Source organism: Schistocerca cancellata, chromosome 1, assembly GCF_023864275.1.
Source record: "Schistocerca cancellata isolate TAMUIC-IGC-003103 chromosome 1, iqSchCanc2.1, whole genome shotgun sequence".
Lineage (NCBI taxonomy): Eukaryota > Metazoa > Arthropoda > Insecta > Orthoptera > Acrididae > Schistocerca > Schistocerca cancellata.
Genome location: NC_064626.1, coordinates 298,978,626 through 298,994,657, shown reverse-complemented (window position 1 = coordinate 298,994,657; position 16,032 = coordinate 298,978,626). Strand labels below are relative to the sequence as shown.

Below are 16,032 nucleotides of genomic sequence, written 5' to 3'. Positions count from 1 at the left end.
AATATACATCTGGTGCACAGCATTGTATGGAAGTGAATCATTGACTTTGGAGGAAGCTGAAATGTGGTGCTATAGAAGGTTGCTGAAGATCAAGTGGACTGATAAAATAATAAATGAGGAGGTTCTCTGTAGAACTGGCAAGAACAAAAATGTATAGGGAATGTTGATAAAAAGAAGGAACAGTATGACGGAAATGTGTTAAGACAACAGGAAATAATCTCTGTTGTGTTAGAGAAAACTGTAGGAGATGACCAAGATTGGATGCAGAAATAAAATTGTCAGTGTGGTGTACAGGAGCTCTTTAGGGCAATCTCTTTATTAAGCTAGTCTTTTCGGTATGATATTAAGTATATATCCCAGGTTTTTTATAATGTACACAATTTGGTGAGAGACTCTTTGGTCACCTGCCCAGAAGTTGGTCAAACTTGGGGGTCAACAACCGTTTAGACCCGAGTCGCATTATCAAACCCCAGTTATCTTATATACTGAACATGTTCCCAACTGAATAAAGAATTCACTTAAAATAAAACACAGTAATTTAGTGAAGCAAAGGTATTGAATGTTTTTAAATTATAATTATAATCGAGAAAAAATCATTTAGAACAATGTATGTAAACTTTTTATAGTTATACAGAAGAGAGAATTTAAATTTATAAGTCAGCTTTATTGCAATTTAAGACTCAAAATGAATCCAATGTAAATTGATGGAGAAGTAGTTTGTTCATATTCTGCTGTAGATGGTTTTGCGATTGAATGATCCTGCAAATACTATTTTTTTTAAATATTAAAATCTTATGGGACTTAACTGCTAAGGTCATCAATCCCTAAGCTTACACACTACTGTACCTAAATTATCCTAAGGACAAACACACACACCCATGCCCGAGGGAGGACTCGAACCTCCACCAGGACCAGCCACACAGTCCATGAGTGCAGTGCCTTAGACCACTCGGCTGAAATACTATTCCAATCTGATATTTTCCAAGTACAGTTTGTGTAAGAAATGGCTTTTTTACTTGAATCTGGATGAAAACACACGAGAAAATTTATACATTTTGAAAGATGGTTACAAAAAGGAATGATAACTGTTCAATTGCCAAAAACAATTTGTGATATTTGTGAACATTATGTAGTATCAGTACATGAGGCACAAAGCTGATTGTTTTCTGTGTGGAAATTTTGTGTCGTAGTTGCATCTCAATATTCTCAAAAAATAGCTGGAGAATTTTATGAACTTCAGAAAACTTGAGTAACACTGGCATATTAACTGGAACTAAACATTAATTACATAACAGTTTCAAACAATCTAGGTAAAGGTATGTGGTAATAGTTCGATTCCAAACGATCTGATGTTGAATTGAAATTCCCTTGGTGAAAATTAGCTGAAATAGGATGAATTTTCACAATTTCTGAAATGTCCATTACAGGCAATAAAATTTAGCCATTAATGACAATGGTGCCTGCAAAAGGTGATTGTTGAAGTCAGGTGAATCTCTGTTGGAGGTGTTAGAGCTTGAGGATCATTCTACAAATGGATGTGGTATTATTGGTGAAGAAAATCCATTTATCCTTTGTCCAATAATAATACACTCCTGGAAATTGAAATAAGAACACCGTGAATTCATTGTCCCAGGAAGGGGAAACTTTATTGACACATTCCTGGGGTCAGATACATCACATGATCACACTGACAGAACCACAGGCACATAGACACAGGCAACAGAGCATGCACAATGTCGGCACTAGTACAGTGTATATCCACCTTTCGCAGCAATGCAGGCTGCTATTCTCCCATGGAGACGATCGTAGAGATGCTGGATGTAGTCCTGTGGAACGGCTTGCCATGCCATTTCCACCTGGCGCCTCAGTTGGACCAGCGTTCGTACTGGACGTGCAGACCGCGTGAGACGACGCTTCATCCAGTCCCAAACATGCTCAATGGGGGACAGATCCGGAGATCTTGCTGGCCAGGGTAGTTGACTTACACCTTCTAGAGCACGTTGGGTGGCACTGGATACATGCGGACGTGCATTGTCCTGTTGGAACAGCAAGTTCCCTTGCCGGTCTAGGAATGGTAGAACGATGGGTTCGATGACGGTTTGGATGTACCGTGCACTATTCAGTGTCCCCTCGACGATCACCAGTGGTGTACGGCCAGTGTAGGAGATCGCTCCCCACACCATGATGCCGGGTGTTGGCCCTGTGTGCCTCGGTCGTATGCAGTCCTGATTGTGGCGCTCACCTGCACGGCGCCAAACACGCATACGACCATCATTGGCACCAAGGCAGAAGCGACTCTCATCGCTGAAGACGACACGTCTCCATTCGTCCCTCCATTCACGCCTGTCGCGACACCACTGGAGGCGGGCTGCACGATGTTGGGGCGTGAGCGGAAGACGGCCTAACGGTGTGCGGGACCGTAGCCCAGCTTCATGGAGACGGTTGCGAATGGTCCTCGCCGATACCCCAGGAGCAACAGTGTCCCTAATTTGCTGGGAAGTGGCGGTGCGATCCCCTACGGCACTGCGTAGGATCCTACGGTCTTGGCGTGCATCCGTGCGTCGCTGCGGTCCGGTCCCAGGTCGACGGGCACGTGCACCTTCCGCCGACCACTGGCGACAACATCGATGTACTGTGGAGACCTCACGCCCCACATGTTGAGCAATTCGCCGGTACGTCCACCCGGCCTCCCGCATGCCCACTATACGCCCTCGCTCAAAGTCCGTCAACTGCACATACGGTTCACGTCCACGCTGTCGCGGCATGCTACCAGTGTTAAAGACTGCGATGGAGCTCCGTATGCCACGGCAAACTGGCTGACACTGACGGCGGCGGTGCACAAATGCTGCGCAGCTAGCGCCATTCGACGGCCAACACCGCGGTTCCTGGTGTGTCCGCTGTGCCGTGCGTGTGATCATTGCTTGTACAGCCCTCTCGCAGTGTCCGGAGCAAGTATGGTGGGTCTGACACACCGGTGTCAATGTGTTCTTTTTTCCATTTCCAGGAGTGTATTTCAGATTTCAAAATAATTAGGCTTGTCACTACACCATCACGAGCATGAGACATTTAGCCATGAATGACAATGGTGCCTGCAAAAGGTGATTGTTGAAGTAAGGAGAATCTCTGTTGGAGGCGACAGAGCTTGAGAATCATTCTACAAACTGATGTGGTATTATTGGTGAAGAAAATCCACTTATCCTTTGTCCAATAACAATATTGCAGATATCACAATAATTAGGCTTGTTACTACACCATCACGAACATGATACATACTAATGAATAGCTCACATAATGCAAACTTCTGTGGATATTTGATACAAATTTTGTTGGAAATCTGTAATTCCTGCACCATGTGTAAGAGCCACAGACATTTGTCTTACTGACATTTTCTGTTAGACGCCAAATGTTGGCATATTGTGGAGTACTTATTACTGGCCTGTAAGTAACATTTTCTGTCTCTCAGTGCCCTCAACACTTTGTGAAGGTGTCATCATCCTGATGCAAAATAGTTTCCTCTAAAAATTATGGCCCACATTGTGTCAGTGTCGAATTGTGTTGTAAGCTTTTACCAATATACAAAATTCTGTGCACAATAATGCAAAAAAATGACTAATAAGGAAACATCGCCAACTTGACCTCATGTGTTAAAGAGAAAAATCGCACTTGCAAGATATCTGCCCCAGCAGTTGAGCCCTTGTGAAAATTTGGGCCATAATTCTGCTAACATGAAGTTATTACCTTCTAAATGTACAGCTTTTGAACTTCTGCACGACACCTGTTGTTTACAACTTTCTTCGTCCCACTGCAGTCACCTAATGCCCAGCTATGAAGTACTGCACGGAAAAGTGACAACAAGAGCCCTCGCATTCACATGATGTGAAGGGAAGAGGAGTCGAGACATGGACACATCTGACCCTTTCAAAATTTTGTTATAGAACATATTCTGTGCAGAAAAAAGGTAAGTAATATGAATATGTAATACATCAGCATCACACACACATCATTCAATGTCATTTTGAAAGTATTCTTGTACTGATATTCTGCAGTTATATAAAAACCTCAAAATCAAAGTGAATGAACCTAAGCAACTCGACAATTGCTATGAAATGTAGTTAACGATTTTCCATTTACATTTTAATCATGCTGATCATATAGAAGAATAGCACTTTTCCTGCGGATGTACTTCACTTTAACAGTGTCGGCTTTAAAATCTAAAGAAAATAATGATGAACAGTGATGTTGATGCCAACAATTAAATGCTATGACATACACTTTAGTTTCATTCATTTACACTGCATTTGTGAATTGCAACATAAAAATGTTCAAAACAAACAGATCTCTGTCACCAGCTACAGATTAGAAACCACTGCCAAAACAGTATTGTCCTACCACTCCACCATATAGTACTTCACATGTTGGCATTAAATGGTGCAGCGAAGCGGAGTGTGTGACAACAGGCGCATGCACGTTTAAAAACTTTACTTTCACAAGGTCATAACTGCATATTATCATAATTATGGCCTAAATTTTCTTACAGGGTTGTTTTCTGGGACTAATATCTTGTAAGTGTGCTGTTTTCTCCTTAAAATATGAGATCAAGTTAGTGATGTTTTCCAGTAAGGCATTTTGGGTCTCTCTCAGATGTTTGTGATATAATTGAAATACATATTTCTTTGAACAAGTTTTATCACTTTCACATACATAAGAACTTCTTGAACTATAGAGCCCCCCCCGCCCCCCATTTTTTCCTTTTCTGGTGAATATGGAGGGGTATCCCAGAAAGTGTGTGTAAGGCATTCATGTAATTCCGAATGACATTTGTAATTCAGATTGCTATTTCTTATTTATGCACTTGTAAAATCTATTGAAACTGTTGCCACATGAGCAACTACTTCCTTCATGTAACAAATGTCCATTCTTATCATTAATGTGATGGAGGGACTTATCCAAAATTTTTGAGAAAGTAATGTATTCAAGAGTAGCTTCACATATCTGTAAAAATGAAGTACTAACAAAATGTCAGTTTGGTTTCCAGAAAGGTTTTTCTACAGAAAATGCCATATATGCTTTCACCAATCAAATTTTGAATGATCTGAATAACCGAACACCACCCATTGGGATTTTTTGTGATCTCTCAAAGGCTTTTGATTGTGTAAATCATGAAATTCTGCTAGACAAGCTCAAGTATTGTGGCACGAGTGGTACAGTGCACAAATGGTTTAATTCATACCTAACTGGAAGAGTGCAGAAAGTTGAAATAAGCAGTTCTCATAATATGCAAAGATCAGCTCATTCCTCAAACTGGGGAACTATCAAGAATGGGGTTCCACAAGGGTCGGTCTTGGGTCCTTTGTTGTTCTTAATATATATTAATGACTTGCCATTCTATATTCATGAAGAGGCAAAGTTAGTTCTCTTTGCTGATGATACAAGTATAGTAATCACACCTGACAAACAAGAATTAACTGATGAAATTGTCAATAATGTCTTTCAGAAAATTACTAAGTGGTTCCTTGTAAACGGACTCTCACTGAACTTTGATAAGACACAGTACATACAGTTCTGTACAGTAAATGGTATTATGCCATTAATAAATATAGATCTTAATCAGAAGCATATAGCTAAGGTAGAATATTCAAAAATTTTAGGTGTGTCCATTGATGAGAGATTAAATAGGAAGAAACACATTGATGATCTGTTGAAACTTTTGAGTTCAGCTACTTACGCAATAAGGGTCATTGCAAATTTTGGTGAAAAACATCTTAGTAAATTAGCTTACTACGCCTATTTTCACTCATTGCTTGGATATGGCATCATATTTTGGGGTAATTCATCACTGTGGAATAAAGTATTTATTGCACAAAAGCGTGTAATCAGAATAATAGCTGGAGTCCACCCAAGATCATCTTGCAGACATTTATTTAAGGATCTAGGGATATTCACAGTAGCTTCTCAATATATATACTCTCTTATGAAATTTGTTATTAATAACCAAACCCAATTCAAAAGTAATAGCAGTGTGCATAACTACAATACTAGGAGAAAGGATGATCTTCACTATTCAATATTAAATCTAACTTTGGCAAGGAAAGGGGTGAATTATACTGCCACTAAAGTCTTTGGTCACTTACCAAATAGTATCAAAAATCTGACAGATAACCAACAAGTATTTAAGAAGAAATTAAAAGAATTTCTGAATGACAACTCCTCCTACTCCATAGAGGAATTTTTAGGTATAAATTAAGAAAAAAAGAAAAAAAAACCAAACAAAAAATTTATATAAAAAAAGTTGTTATATTAACATAATTATGTTGTTAAATTAACTTAATTATGTCATGTATTGGAAAATTTGACTCATTCCACATCATTACAAAATATCGTATTCATGATCCATGGAACTAGTATTAATCTAATCTAATCTCTCTAATCTTTTTCAAATGTCTGTTCTGAATACTTTGTTGTCTTTTGATATCTTACCTTGGGGGGGGGGGGGGGAGGGGAGTGGAGGCAGAACATGTTATAAAGTCAAACTTAAACTTGCCAAAGAAGTTGCCTGTGAAAATTACATAGAAGGAGCTACAGACAAATGCAAGGCTGCCTGGGATATTATAACATAAGAATTTGCTTCTATCCAAACTGATGACATTCTGCTTGAGCCAGGAGAGCTCAGTAAATACTTTACTATTATAGTAAATGAATTAAAATCTAAAATTAAACACATCAGCCATTGATGTACTGGCTGATCAGCTTCCTAGTGGACATGAATTCCACTATGATCTTGTCACACCGATAGATATAGTAAATGCTGTTTCAATATTTTCTAACTTAAAAGGCTACTGCCTATCTAATTACACAATAAAACGGACAATACACATTACTTGCAAATCACTTGCTTTTATTGTCAATAAATGTCTAAAGTTTGGAGTTTTCCTTGACAAGCTTAAAATTTCAAAAGTTTACTTCTGTATAAAGGGGAAAAGCATCACCCCGAGAACTACACATCAGTGTCTATTGATACAAATATTTGAAGCAGTTTTTCACGTATAGCTTAGCAACTGCTTTTAAAAATACAACTTTCTTTGTAGTAGAAGGCATGGTTTTCAACAAGGAAAAATACTACTTTTGCAGTCGTTGAAATTGTTAATCAGACATTAACTGCATTTGAAACTTAGAATAGGGTCCCTTAAGCTATGTGATTTGAGTAAGGATTTGCTTGTATCCGCTATGATATCTTACTGCAGTATTATGGAAGAATAATATACCATTGGAAATAATGAATTCTTACCTACATAACATGAAGCAAGTTTTGTCAGTTGAAAATGAGCATTCTTCCCTGAAGAATCACATCTGGTGTGCTTCAGGGCTCTGTCCTTGGACCATTCTTCATTGTTGCAATTAACAGTTTGCCACATTATATTAGTCTTTAGTTTTATCTGCTATGTGGACTACACAACTTTATTCATCACAGAATAAGCTATGTTAAGGTTACACCAGAAAATGCAGTACACTCTCCTTATCACTAAACTGGTTCTCGTCTAATGGACTACTGTGCAACCCAGAGAAAACTCAATGCCTGCTGATAGGACTAGTTAAATTCATAGAAGCAAAATCTGTAAAACTGCTTGGAATACGTCTCGATTTCAAACTCCAAGTTAATCATGTCTGCAGGAAGATGTGAAAGGTGTCCTCTCTCATATGGAAGTTACCTGTTGAGAAGTGAATATCTCTGGACAGCTTACTTTGGACTTTTTCAGTCTCTCATGCCTTGTGGGCTGTTGTTATGGGGTCACTCATGTCATGTCGGAGATGTATTTTTGATTCAGAAAAAGGTGCTACAAATAATCATGTGTAACATTGGTCCAAGTGAACACTGCCATCCTTTATTTGCTAGGACCAAAATAATGACAGTGATAAATCTTTATATATCTGTATTGTCGCTATATCCTTAAAACAACATGGCAGAAGTTTACATCACAGAGAACATATAATGTCATGACACCAAAAACAAAAAGAGTTTTGACATTCCTGTGCATAGGCAGACAAAAACAGGCCACTCTCAGTCAACTGTTTAAAAGTTTTTAATAAATGACCACATTCTACAATCAATACACCTTTCAATACTTTCAAAAGTAAGTTGTATAACTGGTTAATGAACAATTTATTCTACAGTACATGAGAATTCTTGGTTACTAGTAGTGTAGAAATTGAGTATTACGATTATGATTACACTTCTGTACAACAGGTTAATATAGTATACATTATTTGTACATGCAATTAACAAAGTGTTATCAATGTGAAGCTAATTCTGCCAAATGTGGTTAACAGCTAATCACTCACTCACTCGTGCACTCAGACTCTCACCCACACACTCAGAGAGCAATTTTTAGTCTGTGGTGTTGTTGTTTCTTTGTGTGTGTGTGTGTGTGTGTGTGTGTGTGTGTGTGTAGAGACTTGACTGTAACATCATGAGTAGGGAGCACTGTGTGGCAAATCTTTCAGTGTGATGTGGTCTAATTTACATTTGGACTATTCTTCTTCCAGTACATTCACCTTTTTGTTTTGGCTTCGTGGTCTGGCTACTCTGTACCATGGCTGTGTGTGAACTTATTTCTCCTGACTTTGTCTCTAGGAAGGGTTATGCTGTAAGAGTGTGTGTCACTACTTCCAGCTACTAAATAACAAACACATTTCTAACGATCAATTATGAAGACAGATCCAAATATCAGTAACTCATGAAGTCAGGTACATCAATCAATAGATTCAACCACATCAAACTAGACTTAAGATCTTAATTTACAATCTTCATTTGTCTTGAGTGTTTACATTTTAGTTTGCACCTTTTCTTCTGAAGTGTTCATGACATCCTCAAAGTGCATCACCAAGACATAAATGTCTGCATCCAGCAAGTGCTACCACACTCACCACACTGCACACACCCAGAGATCTGGGTGCACACAGTGTTTTTCTCACTACATAAAATTTTTGTAAGAGACGTGATCATCTGCTAGCATGAATGTCTTCAGTGGAACATAGGTCATTCGCATGAGTAACCCACATTACAAGTCAGATTGGCCAGGCATTATTGAATGTTATGCCCAAAATTGGAGTGATCTTATGTTATTTAACCTCAGTTAAGAAACTTCTAAACAAACTGCAACTACTGCACAATATGTGTAAAAGAATAGGGCTGTGAAAATAGTTGCAGAAGTGACCTACAGAGGCAAGTAAATGCAGTATTTCTTTACTTCCGAGAAACATTTGATTCAGTGCTATACCAACACTTATTAATAAAAGTATGGTCATCTACGGCATCAAACAAAATTTGAGACTGAATTGAGAATTTCTTGATAGGGAGGTCACAGCATATTATCTTGAATGGAAAGTCATTGGCAGATAAAGCAGTAACTTCAGCCTCTCACCAGGAAAACGTGTTGGTATCCTTGCTGTTCAGAATGTATGTCAATGACCTGCAAGACAATATTAAGTAGTATTGGCAAAACTGGCAAATAATACATCCAGTCTCCAACATAGAGCTAAGGCAAAAGAAAAAGCAATGTGTCCTGTTGTTCAGTCAGAAGTAGGAGACAGTATTACAGTAATTCCTATTCAGACATCAAACAGTGGGAAGTCCAGGATGGAATAATGAAAAGATTATATTTGATATTATTCATGGGATTTTTAAAACAATAGTAATGATGATGATGATGATGATGATGATGATAATATGTACCGGTACTCACTAAGTGGTGGCAGGAGAACATACACATAAAGGTCATAAAGATATTGAGAGTTGCAAGCTTTTGGAGCTAAGGATACTTTGTTGAAGGAGAAGGAAGATAGGTGAAGGGAAAGGACTGGTGAAATTTGAGGAACGGGTAGAGTTCGGAAAAGTTGCCCAGAACCCTGAGACTTACCAGAAGGAATGACAGACTGTTGAGAACTGCAGTGGACAAGATTTGAAAATTTCGCTATGCTTCATTACTTTTGTGATTAAAAAAGGGTAGATTGTGACTCACCTGATAGAGGAGATGTTGAGCTCCAGAAAGACCCAATGAAAAGACTGTTACACATTTCAGCTTCGGCCAAAAGACCTCCTTCCGAAGTAGAAAACACACACACACACACACACACACACACACACACACACACACACACACACACACACACAGGCACAACTCACATACACATGACCAGTCTGGCCACTGTGGCTGGACTTTGTGATGTCAGATTTCTATGAATTCTTTATAAATCAAACAATGGGAAATTCAGGATGGGATAACGATTTAACTTTTACAAGCTTTCGGAGCCAGTGTCTCCTTCTGGCACAAGTGTTGAGGGGAAGGAAGAGAGGTGAAGGAAAAGGGGTATAGTTCAGTAAAGTCAACCAGAACTCGACATCAGGGGAGACTTACCGGATGGGATGAGAAGGAAAGACAGCCCCAGACGAGATTTGAAAATCTGAGAGCTTAAAGGTGGAAGACAGGGTAATTTGCAAGACAGAGATTACTACTAAAACATCATGCACGAGTTAATAAGAGTGAAAAGCTAAGAGCATTGTACATACAAGAGGTGGGAGGGGCGATGTAAAATAGATTGGAAAGACAATGAAAGAGGTAGAGAAAACTAAAATGGATTGAAGCAAAGAGTAGTTACTGTGAATAAATGCTGAGGAAGAAGAAATTAACATAGAGACCAGATGCGTGTCAAGAACCAAGGACACGTAGCGCTAGTTTCCACCTGCGAAGTTCTGAAAAACTGGTGTCTGGGGGCAGAATCCAGATGGCGCTTGTGGTGATACACTCATTGATATCATGACTATCACCTTGTAGAGCATGCTTTCCAATAGGATGTGTGTTGCCAGTGTACACCCTCTGCCTATGCCCAGTCATTCTGACTAATAACTGGGTGGTAGTCATGCCGATATAAAAGGCCAAACAGTGTTTACATATCAGTAAGTATATGACATGTCGTTTCACAGGTGCCTCTCCCTTTGATAGTACAGTGACACCTCACTTTTACACTTTTCAAGGGACTTCAAAAAAATGGTGGGAAATAATGTTTGAAGCTGTAAAAGTTACATTTATGATGCCCTATTGCATTTTCGCACTTTATGTATGTACATAACAGGCATAAAAAGACTTGTCAGGTTCTTGTTTATTATCTAATAAAGGTTTATTAGCTAATAAAAACCACTAATGTAACTGGAACTGGTAACTGTCTGGGAAGTAGGAACATTTGACTCAATTTCATATGTCATAATTGATGTTTCTGAAAGCCTGCAGCTGTCATTCATTATTTAAATAATGAAATACTGCACTAGTTACATATTTTTTCATGTTTAGCATGCGTTTTGAGTTTTGTCTTTGCCAAGTGCAAATATGTACATAAATATTTTGTGTGGAGTCTGAATATGTGTTATTCTGTGTCTCTTGCACTGTAGTCGTCTTTTTGAGGTTATCAGGTACTATGCCTCCTCAGTTAAGTACTGTACTTGACAATGACAATAAATTCTCAAAACACATTTTGCTCAGCATGAAGAATATACGTAACCAGTGCTGTGTTTAAATGAAAAACATATGACCAACACAAAGTGAATGATGGTGTCAACTAGCGCTACAAGTGGCCAAATGCCGGAACACACTAAATATTGTTCGACAGAGTTGTCACGGTGATCAAACAATCTCGAAACTACATTTGCACAATAGAGAGAGTTTGGAAATGGTTCTGATTGGTCATGATATCTTTATTCGAATGAACCTACTTACTCCCATCAGCACCACTCCAAGTAGAGCTGGGCAACAGCGGGAGATATGGCACGAATGGTTCCAACTTTTACATGTTTACTGGTTCAAATCCACGGGGTAGAGTGCACTGGTCTCAAGAAACTTAACCATGTAATATTTGTAAACACACTGCTGGACGGCAAACATCATGCCATTGTCATTTCTTGTCCATGAACATTTTTTCGTAATGCGTAAATCACGGGAAAATTATAAATATTTTGATGCAAAATCAGGTGTAAATTAACATTGTGGACAGGAATGATGAAAATGTCATAAATGGTGGGAAAACGTTAATTCCGGGAACATAAAATTGGGTTATACTACATATGATTTACTAGTTATAGGGCTGGAATAGATAGTAGTAGGAGGGTGCATAGGGCAAGTCTTGCTGCGGGGACAGTCAGAGGGGTAGGAGCCATAGGGTAGGGAGATGGGTGCAGAAGGAGCGTACGGTTTGACAACAATTTTGCAGAGATTGGGAGGGTGACAAAAAGCTATTCTAGGTGTGGTGGGCAAAATCTCAGACAGAATAGATCTCATATCAGGGAATGGTTAATAAATTCAAGGCAAGGAAAATACTGGGTGACCAGTGGTGTGCTCCAAAATTGTTTTTTTTTTGAGGGATCAGCAGTACCAGGATTGGATGTAATGGCCCAGGAAATCTGCTTTTGAACTAGGCTGTTGGAATAATTATATCCATGATGACTGATGTGAGAGTGGTGGTGTATTGCTGTAAAGAGTCTGCATCAAAGAAATATGTTTGCCTCAAATGCCAAGGCTGTATATGAGAGAATGTTCGACATGGAAAGAATAGCAACTGTCAAAATGTAAGTATTGCTGTTTCTTAGTACTTTTATTGTGGATGGAAGTGTGTAGCTGGCCCTTGGTGAGGATAAGTACACCGTCAAGGAAAGTGGCATGGGATTCGAAATAAGAACATGTGAAACATGTACTATAGCAATTCTTAAATGCAATAGCATTAGATGTAGGCGTGACAACCTGTGAGGACAAGGTAAATTACATAAACTTGGAGAAGAAACCAGATCACATCTTTTTATGTGGAGAGTTAAATGTTTCCTTAAAAGACAGAAATTCATCTGTGTGATATGGAAACTACACATCTACAATCACGACAACCACTGTCGATGATTATTAGCCAGCTCTTGGAGCAGGGATATTCACCAAATGTGCTAAAATAAGGCACATCAACATGATTACTCTGTATTTCACAATTAATTACCTGGCAGAAAAACAAATTCAAATCTGGTTTCCGACACGGAAAACATCATTATAAAATCCATCATTGAGTTTACTCAAAAACAATGCTTCATACTCTTTAAGGGTGAAAATATAGAAATATTCTGACATCAGAAAAAGCATTTGATTCAGTGACTGACTCCTTACTTCACAACAGATTACAGATGTATGTGATCAAGGCAGTGGTTCAGCTCATATTTAACAGAGGTAGGATACAAAGAGAAATAGTAAAATCAAATTTAAAGAATTACTCCTCTGACTGGAAGGCACTTTCTTTGAGGTTAATTATTGGGTCCCTCTCTCTTCCCATTCTATGTAAATCATCTACCACTTACTATTACTATTTCTTCAGCTTATTTGCATATGATACATAAGGTCTAAATGAAAATCAGGTATCTTAAAAAATTCTAGGCAGTGTTGTAAATACTTTGGAGGAACTCGAATCACGGTTCCATCAAAATGGAATAAAACTGAATGTCATTAAAATCCATATGTGGCAATTTGGAACTACACCATTAGAATGGAGAGGCATAAATGTAACTTTTAGTGATAAGAGGTCACAAACCAAATCGTATAAAATACGTAGGCATAGATCTTGACAAAAAGTTAAACTGGAAGTACATGGACTGCTTAGCGAATAAATTGAGTAGCCTTTCATTTCCAGAGTGAAATTTGTCAAGTGGCATAAGAGTGGACACAATAAAGATGGTCTATAAATGTTACTTTGAATTTGTTATTCATTATGATGTAATCTTTGTGGGGGATTTCAACAAATGTTACAAGACTCACAGTATTGCAAAATAAAGTAATTAAACACACGTGTCATCAAACAAATGGCATCTTGTTGTCTACTACCATGCCAGAAAATTTAAAAATCTTTCTTAGCCAGTGGCTACTACTACAGGCAGAGGGGTTAAAGGGGAAGGAAGAGGGATGAAGGAAAAGGACTGGAGAGGTCTTGGAAAAGGGGTAGATTTCAAGAAAGTCACCCAGAACTGCAGGTCAGGGAAGACTTACTGGATGGGATGAGAGGGTAAGACTGAGTTTTAGGACTGCACCGGGCAAGATTTGAAAACCTGAGAGCTTAAAAGTGGAAGACAGAGTAATACGCAAGACAGAGATTACTGCACAAACATCTTGCACGAGCTAATAAGAGTGAAAAGCTAAGTACATTTTATGTAACAGTTGAAAGGGGGGGGGGGGGTCATTGAAAAATAGAGAAATAATAAAATGAAAGATGTAGAAAACTGAAACCAAGTGAAGGAATGAGTAGTTTCTGTGAATAAATGCTGAGGCAGAAGATATTGAGGTGAGGTGGGTTGTGAGAATCAAGGACATGTTGTAACACTAGTTCCCACATGTGAAGTTCTGAGAAACGTGTCTAAGGGAAGAATCCAGATAGCGCATTTGGTGAAACAGGCATCGAGGTCAGGATTGTCATGTTCCAGAGCATGCACTGCAATAGGATATTTCACATCGCCAATATACACCCTCTGCCTATGCTTTTTCATCCTAATTGATAATTTGGTGCTAGTCATGCCCATGTAAAAGGCAGAACAGTGTTTACATAACAGTTGGTATATGACATGTCATTTCACACATGGCTCTCCCTTTGATAGTATATGTTTTGCCAGTTACATGGCTGGTACAGGTGCTGGTAGGTGGGCGCATAGAGCAAGTCTTGCTGTGGGGACGGTCATAGGCATAGGGGCCATAGGGTAGGGAGATGAGTGCAGAAGGAGCATAGGGTCTGACAAGAATATTGTGGAGATTGGGAGGGTGACGAAAAGCTGTTCTAGGTGTGGTGGGCAAAATTTCAAACAGAATGGATCTTATTTTGGGGCATGATTTTAGGAAGACATGGCCTTGTTGAAGTAGCTGATAAATATTTTAAGACCAGGAGAATACTGTGCTCTGAAGTTGTTTCTTAGGGAACAGCAGTACTAGGATTGGATGTGATGGCCCAGGAAATCTGCTTTTGAACTAGGCTGCCAGCGTATTTACGTTCATTGAAGGCTGAGGTGAGAATGGCGGAATATCGCTGTAAGGAGTTTGCATCAGAATAAATATTTTTGCCTCGAATGCAAAGTCTGTATGGGAGGGAATGTTTGACATGTACATGGAAGTGTGTAGCTTTGCTTGGATGAGGATTAGATTATTATCAAGGATAGTGGCATGCGATTTGGATACGACCATGTGAAATTTAATATGGAGAAGTTATTCAGAGATTCCAGGAAATTTAACAGGCCAGCCTCACCATGACTCCATATGGTAAAGATGTCATCAGTGTACCTAAACCAAACCAGGGTCTGAAGACTTATAGATGTCAGGATAGCCCCCTCCAAGCGACCCATGAAAAGGTTGGCATAGGAATGAGCCATCCTGGTTCTCCATGGCCATACCCCTGATCTGTTTGTATGTGTGCCCCTCAAGGTTGAAGTAGTTGTTGGTAAGTATTAAGTTGATTAAGGTGAGTAGGAAGGATGTCATAGGTTTGAAATCAGGTGGGCTCGACTGAGGAAATGTTCAGCAGCAGACTGACTATGTATATGGGGGATATTGGTGTAGATGGAGGTGGCATCAAAGTTGACAAGCAAGGTGTGTGGTGGGAGTGGAACAGGCATGGATTTCACATGATGTAGGAAATGGTTTGTATCTTTGATATAGAGGGGAAGTCTTTGTCTTATGGGTTGCAGTTGATGATCAACTAAGGCAGATATATGTTCGGTGGGTGCTTTGAAGCCAGCAACTATAGGACAGCCAGGATGACTGGGTTTGTGGACCTTAGGAAGAAGGTAATAAGGGGGGTTGCGTGGTTTGGGTGGGGTGAGAAATTCTATGGTCTGAGGGATTAATCCTTGGGAGGGGCCTGAGGTTTTAAGGAGGGTCTGCAGGTCACTGTGGATCACAGGGATGGGATCTTGATGGCAGATGCTGTATGTAGTGTGTCAGACAGTTGGCGTAGCCCTTCACTAACACACCCCCTTTCTAT

The 16,032-nt window shown here is 39.3% G+C and overlaps 1 protein-coding gene across 4 annotated transcripts in view; it reads left to right on the top strand.

The window, feature by feature from the left end:
- LOC126171916 (ATP-binding cassette sub-family C member 10) overlaps window positions 1–16,032 on the top strand; it is a 395,604-nt gene that overhangs the window by 32,656 nt on the left and 346,916 nt on the right. The window contains exon 1 of one of the 4 annotated variants that reach the window (XM_049920839.1): window positions 3,852–3,958. The exons of the other annotated variants lie outside the window; for them this stretch is intronic. The gene's annotated coding sequence lies outside the window, so the exon portion shown is untranslated. Of the gene's footprint in view, window positions 1–3,851; window positions 3,959–16,032 lie in introns of those variants that run through there. 4 annotated transcript variants of the gene reach the window in all.